At 44.4% G+C, this 13123-nt stretch overlaps 1 protein-coding gene across 1 annotated transcript in view; it reads left to right on the top strand.

Moving 5' to 3' along the window:
• LOC144821870 (histamine H2 receptor-like) overlaps window positions 1-13123 on the top strand; it is a 272545-nt gene that overhangs the window by 43159 nt on the left and 216263 nt on the right. The gene's annotated exons all lie outside the window — the stretch shown is intronic.

Below are 13123 nucleotides of genomic sequence, written 5' to 3' on the forward strand. Positions count from 1 at the left end.
TCCAGTTTGAAACAGCCACAGGACCCCAATAAACCCAAAAACAGAAGTCTAGTAGAGCAAAATGTAGGGTTCTTAGCAACCAGACAATGGATACACAAGAATTGTTTTAGCATCCTGTTTCCCTACTTTGAAGTGTGTGATGTTAACCCGGCAGACCTGTCAAGCAGGGTTCTACATTGTAATGTCAAAAAGAAGCCCACTGTGATTGGAGCCTATCTGGCTGGGAGGGTCTAAGGAAGGGTCTTGCCCAGGCGTCAATAACATTTGCCTGTGAACCGTGAGCCTCTTTGAGGTGCGCCAAACATTTTATATGAAAAACCCCAGCAAGAAGAATTCGACATTCCAGATATGTTTAAAAGCATTCTTACAGTACTACCATGTATTTAGAGCGGACATCTCTGCCCATTCAGGTCAGCCTATTGTTTGCTTCTGGAAGACATTCCTCACCTATTAAAATGCTAATTACTGGCTAGCGGAAGTGGGAAACCAAAATACAGACTAACCGCCAGGGACTTCAGGCAGGGAAAAGGTAACTTTCTAAAAGTATCTTTTTCTTAATAAATAGTACAAATCTGACTTCACAATTGAATTGGGCTTTTAATAACTATTAGAAATAGTTGTTTAATAATTTTTCTATGTAGTCCCATTTGCAAGATACAGTATTAGTATTTACAACTGCATCTCAGTTTTTTCCTATGGAAGCACAAGTTTTGCAAGCGTAAAAGATGCTTTTGTGTCATTTTCAATGTAACGTCATGTGTAACATTATACTTTTACATGTCTTACTTTTTAAATACCATGCACCCTCCCTTATGGGCAAAAAGGCCTACTTAGGGGGACGTTTCAATATTTAAAAGGAAGGTTTAGATCTGTCAAAAGGGGCTATTTTGGCAAATTGATTTTGCAGTTTAAAAATGCACAGTCAGTTTACAGCGGATAATGCAGTAATGTTTACACAGTTACAGTAGTGGATGGAAAATGGGTGTTACGCTTGTAAATTGCAGGCTCTGGGTACACTTTTGTACCACATACTAGGAACTTAGAAGTAAGTTAAATATGCCAATTAGGAATATCCTAATTTAACCTTGTTGAAAGGAGGCACCCAAGCACGTTATCCGAGGTTAGCAGGTATAGTGCACAGAGGTCTACAGCCAGCAAAAATATACAGTCCAGTAAAAGACAAAAAATCTGGGTGACCACGCAAAAAAGGCAGACGTCCTACAAACACTAAATTTTGCTCAATGCAAGTACCTCAGATTTATACAGGATACCAATCTCTCTCACAAGGAATACTTCACCCAAAATATTAAGATGGCCTAGTACCAGCTCTGTCTACTAAAGAAAGCGAAGTATTTACTCCCAGAAAATGGCTTCAGAACTGCAATTCACACATCTGGATGGTGACAATGAACTTCACGGCTCCCCAGACTCCGAACTGGTCCTCCATAATGGCCTCATACATGATGAAGAGAGTCTCACAAAGGGCTTGAAGGAATCCACCACATTACCCACACCCTGTTGGAACTCCATTGCATGCCCTTGTCAGCCCACACCATCTTCAAAGCCACCTACATAAGCTACAAAGCCATCACAACCAGTGCCCCAGTACCTCTGCATATCTGGCAAACAATTTCACCAAATGTGGTGGCTAGGCACACCCATAGCCTGGACAACAAAAGATTTGAAACAAGGAAGTGAAAAAAATAGAGGGCGACAAGCCTTCCCTGCCTATGCACTCAGGAACTGGGATTACATCCCCTTAACCATTAGGACTGCCTTAACCATGCTCCAATTTAGGAAAGAGTGGAAGACACACTTCTCTAGATAACACAACATCATAATGCAGTAAAGGTCTACTTTTGCTTTTACAAACCAGCTACTTCTCTGATTTCCAGGCACACTATGAGGCATATTAACAAGGAAATGGTGGAGCACTGTGCTACGGCAAATATTGCAACGCCATGCTCCACATTTTCCAAAGCGCAGGAATGGGCTGTATTTACAATAATACGGCGGGCCACCTGCGTGTTACCTAGTACTGGCGCTAAAAGTAGCTGCCAAGCACCAATACAGACACCCCTGCGCCATAGTACAAAAGTGTCTACGTTGCTGGGAATGATTGTTTATGTGCAGGAAGGTCAATCAATAATGGTGATATGTTACTTCTATGTGTGCTGCAGAATGCAGCACACATAGAAGTAGCAAACCGTCATTATTTAATGATTGTTTACTTGCAGGGAGGGACCCCTTTCTGTACATAAACAATCATTGATGGTGTTATGCACTTTCTATGTGTGCTGCATTGCAGGACACATAGCAAAAGCAAAAACGAGGAGAAATAAAAGTATATCTAATGCTTGCTCTTGCATGGCCTTCATTTTTGGCCCTGCCTCAAATTTACACATCCTTGTAAATCTGGAGTAGCATCAAAAAACAATGGGTGTTGCGACGGAACACCCACAGCAACACCCATTGCACACCCCTTTAATGCAAATTACCATTTTCACCCGTTTCGCATAGCTTAAAATTCTAAATAGAATTCTTCCCTAACTTGATTCCCATCTCCACATCCTGGTGGGAAACGCTTTGACACAGTCAAGACAAAACTATGCAAACTCAAATTTGTCTTGAATGTTCTACCAAGCTGGTTCATTTCCTATGAATGGTACAAAATGATGTAGCACAAGTTCGTCCAGAACTTTCTAGATACTAGCACATAACACAATAGTTTCTGTTTGCCTATACGGTGTTATATCTGTTAGCTTTTAAGTTTACCTGTTATGCTCCTTCTAGGGACTAAAATAATCTTTTCCATCTGTCATTTGCCAAGTCAAACTCCATAACCTGTGTTGAAAGAGGCGTTTCCATACCAGCATCAAAGCCTGTCTATTACCCTTTACAAAAATCTTGAAAATACTACTTTTAAATCAGTACTTTTAGTTCCATTTAATCTTACTGTGGTTGTTTGAGGTTATGCTAATTCTATAGTGCCAGGAATGTTAGCCTATAAAATATATATAAGAAAACATGACAGAACATAGATGTGCAGGTATTTATGCACTCTGCTCGACTTTTTTCCATCATCATCAAGAAACTCAAAATTTTGCCTTTCGATAGATGCAAGTGCCATATGTTTCTTCTTGACAAACATAAATTTGCAAAATCTGATTAGCATCTCATGTGCACTTGCACTGCTGTCAGCAGTGGACCAACCAGCAGAGTCTAGAGACAGCCACCTCTGCCCCAGCAGTTCCCATGCGGATCCAACGCGCCAGGCTCCGGGTACCTGAAGATATGGGGGAGTGGTGGGTGGAGACTGTTCGCTGAGCAAGAGGTCTCTTTGTGGGACCAGGGAGTATCACACTCATCGCCCGCAGTTACAGATTCCACTGTGGCGAGGATGCTGCACTCTGCAGCATGTGCTGGGCAGTCACTAATGGCCTTTCAATGGTAGGAGGGGGCAGCTTGACTTCCTGGGCAGCAGCTCATCTGAAAAGAGTGAAGTTAGCTGAGAAACACGTTCAATCTTACCATAAGCACACCATTGAGTGGCTGTAGCATCACCGACAATACGGCTGTGGTCCAGTGGAAGAGGCCTGAATACAGTGCTTGATTTGGGCCGGTGCTTACAGGTGGAGCCTACTGGTACTCATTTTTTGGGAACGGGACTTATTTTTTTATCATCCTACCTTGACCCAGAAAAAGATAGTAAATGGCAGAAAACATGGAAAGAAGGAGGAAGAGAAAGACATGAAAACATTGACAAATGGAGAAAACCAAATGGAAGCCAAAAATGAATATAAAAATCAACTAACACACTACCAAAAGCTGTGTGGCAAAGCTAAAGCCAATTTTGTCTGCACCAAAATCACTGGAGCCTTAAACCAATCTAAAACTCTTTTTAAAACAGTTAAAGAGCTGGCCGGTTCAAATACCTCACCAACTCCACCTGATTTAAATAAAACACAATGCAATCAACTAGCTGTCTTTTTCGTAGACAAAGTTGATAAAATTTATCAGGCCATTGAACTAAATCAGAATAAATACGATGAAGTTCACAGTGATATATGTAATTCCCCTCCTAACAGATCGTGCATCCAAGAGGTCACTTTAGACACCACTTCTGGCATAACTCCCACCCTCTCACTAAACACTTGGCCTATGTTTAACGTTGAAACTGTCACCGACCTCTTAAATACGATCAAATCGGGCTCACCAAATGACCCTCTACCATGCCCCATCTTAAAATTACTCAGTAAAAAAGCCTTATCTACTATTACGGATCTTTTAAACAGCTCTTTGCAGGAAGAATGTGTGCCTCAAGATTGGAAGCATGCAATGATTCATCCACTTTTAAAAAAAGCTGATGCAGACCCTAAGGTACCCTCGAATTTTCGACCAATATCTCTCCTCCCTATTTTTGCCAAAATTCTGGAGAAACATGTCCATCGCTGTCTCTCACATTTCATAACCATACATGACTTGCTACCTCCCCATCAGTCTGGCTTCCGGGCTGGTTTCTCAACGGAGACCACCCTACTAGATGTGACAGAGAATATCCGTTCGATGATAGATAAGGGTGAAACAGTGGCACTGGTGCTTCTTGACCTCAGTGCCGCATTTGACACTGTGTCACATGCGGTACTAATAAAGACTCTTCACTCTTTTGGCATCTGTGGCTCTGCCTTAAATTGGATTAAATCCCTACTTGAGAACAGAACATTTCAAGTCTTTTCCCATTCTGCTTGTTCTGAAACCCACACCTTCAAACACGGAGTTCCACAGGGCTCAATTTTAAGTCCACTACTTTTTAATTTATACATGAGCCCACTTGCAAAAATAGTTGAGGAGACCGGCTTAATAATGTTCTCTTATGCTGATGATTCTCAGCTTCTCTTCTCCCTTCCACCATCAGGAAACAATAATCCCTCCACATTAAGCCTAGGATTAATGAAAATTGCAGGATGGATGCAAGAAAACTTCCTGAAATTAAACCGTGAAAAAACCGAACTCATCATTTTGGGAAAAAATAAAGAACTCTGGGGACCCCAGCATTGGCCCTTTGTAATGGGCCCTCCTCCAACTCCAACCAACCAGGCCCGGAACCTAGGCTTTGTTGTCAATGACACACTCAGTATGCACCAGCAAGCTATTAAAACATCGGCCACCTGCTTTGTCATCTTGAAGTGGTTAAAGAAAATCTGTTGGATGCTATCGGATCACACTAAGAAAACTGTCATTAACGCCTTAATAACATCAAGGTTAGATTACGCTAATGCGTTATACTTGGGGGCCAACAAAGCCACAGTCCGCAAACTGCAAACTGTGCAGAATGCAGCTGCGAGACTGTTAGGTAAAATTCCTATCCACTCGCCTACCACCAAACTCATACGTGAGTTGCACTGGTTAAAAATTGAGAACAGAATCAAATTCAAATCTTTATGCTTCATGCACAAAATCTTAACAAACAAAGCCCCTAAATACCTACAAAATCTTGTGCAATGTTACCTTCCATCTAGGACGCTGAGATCTGCAACAGCTAATAAATTTGTGGTTCCCAAAATAAAACTATCGCGCATGGGAGGCAAATCCTTCGCCTACCTTGGCCCCTCCTTGTGGAATTCCATGCCACAAGCTCTGCGCTCCGAGGCTAATTACATCAAATTCAGAAAAGCCTTAAAAACCTGGCTATTCAACATCTAAGTCAGTTCGTCCGATTAATCAACATTGAATCACAGCGCCGGGAAACCCTTTGTTGGGTAGCTGTTTGCGCTATACAAGATAAATAAATAAAATAAATAAAATAAAGCAAAATGAAAAAATCTGCAAGAGTGAGAAGAAGGGTCAGGGAGTGTATGATGGTGGGTGAAGGGAGTATGAGGTGGAATCATGACTAGGCAGACTTGGTATTTAGTGTCCCTGACCTTTAAAAATTAAGTACCGAATATTAAACAATGAATTACCATAGAGTGGTGAAATATGGTTTGGTATATTAGTTAGCAGTTGATTACCTCCTGTGGTGGTAAGATATCTTCAAAGCGGATAGTCGGCACCTTATTAAGGAGACTGTTCTGTCCCTGGAGAGGCTTCAAGAGTTCATGTTTTGTAAAAGAAGGTGGTGTGTTGTGTCTTCTGTTGAGTGTGTTGTAATTCTGTCCAAATACCTTGCAGTTCTGGTGGGCAGTGGCATGTTCAATGTAGTATTTCTTTTGAGTGTTCTACAACGCTAGTTATTTGAACCAGACATGTAGCAGGGAGGCCATGTTACAAGGGAATAGAGAAGGAAACATGGTACTCAAATACATGAAGCTAACATCTTCTTCTTGATTAGCACAAACCCTTTCCACAAAAGAAACACCTCAAATACTTTTCAAATCAGCAGGAACACCTTACTCTCCAAGTCATACAAATCATCAAGTTCATTCCTCACAAACTAAATCTAAATAATAAGGGCCTAGAGGGCTGGCTTTAAGATGTTCTGGTCCAATTGTAGTCTGTCATAACATACCTAGGTCCTCCATCAAAATGATAGTGGAAAATTTGTCAAATATGAGAATGATTTCTAAATAAATTAGCTGTCCCTGCTATGAGTAAAGCTGCTTTTGGGGGTGGAGCTCATCTTTGCAGAAAATATTCCAGTGCTCAGTTGGGATTTTGGACTTTCTGCCTCATATGGTGCATTCAGAACAAGGGCCCCACAGATGGTGGTACATTGTAATTGAGCACATATCTTCAAGACATGCTCAGGCATGTTAGGTATACTTACTCATATATTTGGAAATGCCATCACCCTTACCACGGTGGACGTCCAAACTGCATCTTGCAAAATATGGTGGTAGATGTGCCACACTAGGCTTTTCTGAACCTGAAAAATGCTTGATTGAGTTTGCGCTGCACTTTGGCGGGCTTCAAAACAGAAAGACACGGCCGAAGCAAAAATCTTTTCGGCGCATTATATTTTGCCCACTCCTCTAAATTACGCACCAGATCTGTGCCTGTGGACAGAATGAATTATTAAACTTGATTCAGATTTTCTATGATATACATACTTGGCCTGAATTGTAATATACATGCTGCAGATTCTACATCCACTCAACTTTCTGTATCCAGCATAAACATTTTGAAGGTGTTGCCGATTCTGTCCTCTGAAAGTGCATTAAAATTATATGAAACTAATTAATGTCAAGTTTTTTTTCACACAAAGTGTTGATGTGTCACTTCTGCACAAGCTCTCTTCAATCTATTGCATTATGGTCACCTAGCACTAAACTAGATGACTTAGGGCCTGATTACGAGATTGGCGGTCCCACAGTGGACGATGCAATGCGCCATCCGCAGTGAGACCGCCAAATCCGTGGTAAGACCACACACCAGAATAGGAATTTTTCCTGGTCTGGTGGGTGGTCCTGTGGTGGTCTGTCAGGCTCAACAGGCAAACCGCCGCTCTCAAAGCGCCGCATGCTCCTTCCTGCATGGTGTGGCATACATGCCCTAAAATGCAGGAACTGGGGGTGCATATTTACAGGGGCACACCATTTGCCCCCCTGAATTCACCCCCAGGCCAAGAGGCACAAATAGAGTGACATTGTGGCAACTTGTAATATGTTTGGCGGGGCCGCTCCTGCACAACCAGCATATTACTGCCTCTGACCGCTGCAACACAGGCACGGGATCCTGGATCTCTGGCTGTTGTAGCGGTCCTGTGGTAGTCCGACCGCCACAATTGTAATACTGCTGGCGGTCCCACAGTGTGGCAGTGGTTGGAACACCACCAAGGGTTTGGCGGTCCGATGGACTACCAAATTCCTAATCAGGCCCTCGCGACTATTGACAGCGGAAATTGAGCACTTTTAAGCAAAAGTAGGATACAATGGAAGTCACCTTTAAGCAGTGCAGTGAATAAATATATTGAAGTTTCATAGCAGGAAATGTTCATGACCCTCTAGAGCTCTCTTTGCTATTCTTTTTGTCAATGATTTAAAATGTAGAATTCTTTGCAAGATGTACATGAATCCTTTCAATAAGCATATTTGTCCATGGTAGCGATTCATGGATGACATTTGCATGATGTAGCGTGTCACTTTATATGACGATGCAGTGGTGCAGGCCTCTCAATCATATATATGAAAGTGACCCTGCATGGCTTTGCATGACCTCATAGATAAGGAGTAAAGCAAGGCAACACAAATCACTGCATTGCCTTCCTCTACGTCAAGGAGGCGTTCCATGGCTGTTGCTTTGGGTGTTCCCACTCAACACCCATGGATTTTGACTCTGACCCAGATTTACAATATCATAGAAACATGGGGCAGTGCCAAAAACCTTCGCATTCCCAGAGCAGGCGTAATGAGGATAAACGTTTACATTTCTGCTTGTTTTTTCCTCTTTCAACATGTGCTGCATTCTGCAGCACCCATAGACCAAGTAAAACTCCTCTTGTGATTGTTTTTGTGCAGGAAGGTGCCACTTCCTGCACAAAAACAATTAAGCCAACATCACAGTACACCCTTGCACCATGGCGCAAGGGTGCCTGCATTGGCACTCGTCTGCAAATTTTGCGCTGGCTGAAAGGACAGGAATGCACCATATCTTGTAAATATAGTGCATTCCTGCCCTTTCTAATTGACAATGGGCAGCCCAGAAAAATGATTTGCGGCACTACCCTAAGCCAATTCTTTATAAATGAGTCCCTTAATATTTACTTCTAAGGTCAGGCAAAACAGCGTGATGATTTCGTGAAGCTCACATTCATTCCATCAGAAAGGTCTTAGATACTGCCTTATATCGACACCAAAATGTACACAATACTTTGCTACAATACTGTAATAACTACCCTTAGGCACTCAAAGATGTCTTAGTATGTGGCCAATTTCTCAGAATGTTCCCAAATTACAATTGAAAACAGGACTATTTTTGGGAGGGGTAGACACTTTCTATCAAAGTCTTAGCTAAGGGCTACCCTTGGAAATTAGTCAAAAATAGCATTAACAAGGGGTTGTTATTTCCCCCATGAATGGATATTGACATCCAGAGACCCAAAACAATCAGACAGATTGGTCTGTGTGACCACTTCTGTTCCACAGAGCAACACAGTGGTGGTCATTATTACAAAAATATTGGTCTCCAATTAAGTTAGTAGGCTTACTTAAAACCTTCCAATGTTTTTGTTAAAAAGACAGAACTTTGCGTGTTCATATAGTTTATGCCAGTTTTGCCAAAAACGACCTTGTGCTGACATCTCAGAAATATGGGGACTCTAAAAAATAACCTCAGGAGCCAAGACGGCGGCCAAAATGGCCGCATAGAAGCCCGGCTCCGCAGCTCGCCCTCGCCTTTCGCCCCATCCTGGCACTGATCCTGCATCCCGGTCGCGGCTAAATCCGGCTGAACACCTCTGGAATGCGGCGATGTCACTCCGGCTCGAAACCTGCTCCTGACGGCCGAGATCCGTCGCCCCCAACTTTCCGGCCCTGGCACTGAATGAGCCGGGACCTTGCGTGACGCTGCAGCCGATGCGCGGCTGCACAACAACGGCTCCGAGAGACCATCTTTGCCCGGTGATCCAGACCGAGACTTTTTATTGAAGCGGCCTGAAATGACAGATCAGGGATAGCGTCGACACCCCAGAACAGCCTAACATCGACTTGTGTCGTCGCCTGCCACTGCCCGCGCACTCGGCTGCACCTACCGCCGTACGGAACGGCTTTGCCCCACCCCACGCACTGCCGGCGACCGATGGATATCCTTAGAGTGTGGCTCTGAGTGAGCACTCGGTTATGCCCGGCGAGTGCTTTGCAACGCGGTAGGTGTTTCCCGTATGTGCCTGTTGGGATCTGCCGGTGCCGGACGCTTGCTTTCCTGGCGGCCGGTGGTGCTTGCTTCTTTTCCGGCTCTGGGGTCCCTCGCTAGAGTGGCACGCCGCGCTGACCGGTACTGGGGCGATGGCACCCACAACGCGAGATGTCCTACTGGCCCTCGCAGATTTGCACTCCGAATTGAGGAGTCGTTTGCTGCTTGGTGATGACTTGCGGATAGTGGCGATGTGTTCAATGGCGGACGACCAACTTGCTGATCCGGAGCCCGACATCTCCTGGTGTGCTGGCACTGAGGACCCCCTGCACTGGGTTCAGTCAGATGGTGGATTTGGTGGGTCCTGCGGCCGAGCTTCTGTGTTTGCGGATGTTCTCACCCGCCAATCGGCTGTTATATCTCCTGACCGTCCTCACTTTGTTTTGGCGACAGCTAGTGTGTTCTGGAGTTGCGCAATCACTTTGCCTTCATTCCGTCTCTCTGCTGCTACTTTGGCTCCGAAAGTGACTGTGGACTCATCGGACCTGCTTCCTTACATCGTGCGGCGCCTTACTACCTCGGCCCGGACTGGACCGTACTTATTGGACTCTCTGATGCCGGATTGTGACATAGCTTGTGGGTGCGACTTTGAGTGACCGGGATGATTCTATGTTGTTTGCCCTCCATTATGGTGGGCTCTTTGTTCGTCAGGATGGGTGGGTGGGGGCGTATCTGGGGCCGGAGCTAGGGCCCTCCTCCTGTTTTCCCTTTTTCGGGGTTTTCTGGGGCGACAGGCATGCCTATGGGGGGGGGGGGCGTGGCCTTCCGCTGCATGCAGGGTGGGGGGGTAGGGGTGGGGTGTGTTTCTTGTTTCTCTTTGTCTCTATGGCCCACTTTTTCTTTCCTTTTCTTTCTTTCTTCTTTCTTAATAATTCTTCCTTTATAATTTTATCATTGGAGTCGGGGTTTAGATTCCTCGAGTGGATGATTATTTGTGTCCCTTTTTTGTCGCAAGATCCTGTTCGTATTATTCGCTTAGTGGGTGGGTTATTGTGCCTCGATGGACTGCTCTCGGACTTATATCCTCTTGTTATATTTTCATTGCTGCGCTGAATTGAGGTTATTGTCCCTACATGTGCATAGCATAGTGCAAGATGTCGTAATGTTGCATTTACTCTGAATCTTCAAAAAAAAATTTTTTTTGAACTAGACTCCTCCCACATCCTGTAAACTGCTGACAATTCTGATCATCGAACCTGATTTATGGTTGCCTCATTGCTGGAGTCTATGATGTCATTATCCTGTGTCGCACGATGATTTGGCCTCTGGATGCTGTTTCATGGCCTTCTGACCTTTATTCGATTTGCATGCGATTTTATCCTGATAGCGTATTTTTCAGCTAATCCTCCGATTGCGACTCTTGATATTGTTGGTAATATGTTGGGTTCATTGCCCCCTCTTCGTTTCTTGCGGATCACATGGCAAATGCTTCTTTTCATTTATAAACTTTTAAATTAACCTGATTTATCCTGTGCTCGACGGTCACCTTTTCATATTTGTCATTTTGACCACTGGCTGGTTTTTCTCTAGAGACTGCTGAGCCGTTCTATTGTTATATTTGTGCTACACATTGATTTTGAGGCCGGCCAGGTCGGTTGTAGGCCTGTATCTGTATGCTTTTGTGCTTCAATAAAGGTTTTTAAAAAAAATAAATAAAAAAATAACCTGACACTATAAATGTGGCAATTGTGTATTTTATCCACTACATAATAAGGCCAAGGGTCGTATTATACATTGTGCCCTGGGGGCAGAATGGGAGTGAGCACCCAGTTCGTGGGCACCCAGGTCACAATGTTTTTACAGGCGGAGCTGCAGACCTTTGGAGTCCCTGTAGGAAACTGGGTTGCTTCTCATGCAGCAACCACATTTTCTGTCAGAAGAAACTCCAAAATAACCTGTGCTTAACTCTCTGATAGCTTGGCATAAGAGCAGTCAGCCTTAATTTTGAAGCAATCTGTAAAATACTTATGCATCACTTCGAACAGTAAGAAAGTGAAATCACAACACAATAAAAATCCCACACCAATGAAGAAACATAGAGTAAAATGTAATAAATTATTTAGGACCAAAACGATAAAACTCTAATCAGTAGAACAGCAGAAATGCAGTTTTTAAGATTTAGGAGAAATAGTCCAAAAAGCTCAACGCGCCAACTGTGCTTATCTGCTCGTGCTGGACCGGGATAAAGTCACAAGTTCAGGTGGACCGCAATGGAGTACGGGACAGTTACAGGGACCCAGTTAGACCCACTGAACAGGAGTACCTTAAATCCTGGTTGCAGGGCATTGTGAGATTCTGTGTCTAGAATGCATAGCGCACCTGAGGCGATGCAAGGGCCTGAAGGGGAGATGTGTTGTGCAGCTGTGGTTCTGGGAAGCTGTGAGGCTGCGATGCGAGGTCCTGCAGCATCCTTGAGGATGCCATCGATGAGGGACTTGGGATGCTAAGATCTGCGTCGAAGAAGTCCTACATCGTAATTTAGGATGCCATGGATGAGGAGCTTGCAATGTGAACCCTGTGTCGAGGATGCATTACGCAGCGACGGTTCAGATGAAGCTGTAGACTGCAATACAAAGTTCTGCATCAGGGATGCGTTGTGCAGCAGGTCCGATGCAGAGTTTTTGTGAGTCAATGCGTTGCCCTGCAGAACCGATGCAGAGCTGCTGCTGCAGCTGCTTGGATCACAACTGGCCTGGCAGAGCAACTTTGGGTCCACTTCTAAGTGCCGCTAACTGGGGTTGCAACGCTTGGGAGGGCAGGAATCACAGCGGGCAGAGTCCAGGTGCTGGGTTCAGGTTTGTTGGAGCCTGTTCTGTTCCTGAGGCTCTGATCATGAGGCCAGTCAGATAGCTCTTGAACTCAAGATATATGCCCAGTCTTTAAAACTCAAGCAGGAGGGTAGCAGGGCAGCAGATCAGCAGTCCTTCTTGCAGTAAAGCAGCAGAGTAATTTCTTCTGAGTCTTCCACAGTTCCAGATGTGTACTGAAGAGTTGGGCCCGAGGGTCCAATATTTATGCCTGGTGTCCAATGCGAAGTAAGTGGTTTTGGAGGGTTCCACCCGTCGAGGTGCTTGGAATTTCCTGCCTCCCTGCCCAGCCCCAAATTGTCCGGGCTCACAAGACTAGTGTCAAACCCTTTGTGGGTGTCCTCAACCAGAGCCTTTTTGAAGTGCAAGTATAGTGTAGGTGTTGGATTCTCCCCCTCATCAAGTCAGCACATCCTGCCACCACTTATGGCCCTTTGTTTCACTCTCTGGGAGCAAAGCACAAAGAC

This window comes from Lissotriton helveticus, chromosome 2_2 (assembly GCF_964261635.1).
Source record: "Lissotriton helveticus chromosome 2_2, aLisHel1.1, whole genome shotgun sequence".
In the NCBI taxonomy this organism is placed as follows: Eukaryota; Metazoa; Chordata; class Amphibia; order Caudata; family Salamandridae; genus Lissotriton; species Lissotriton helveticus.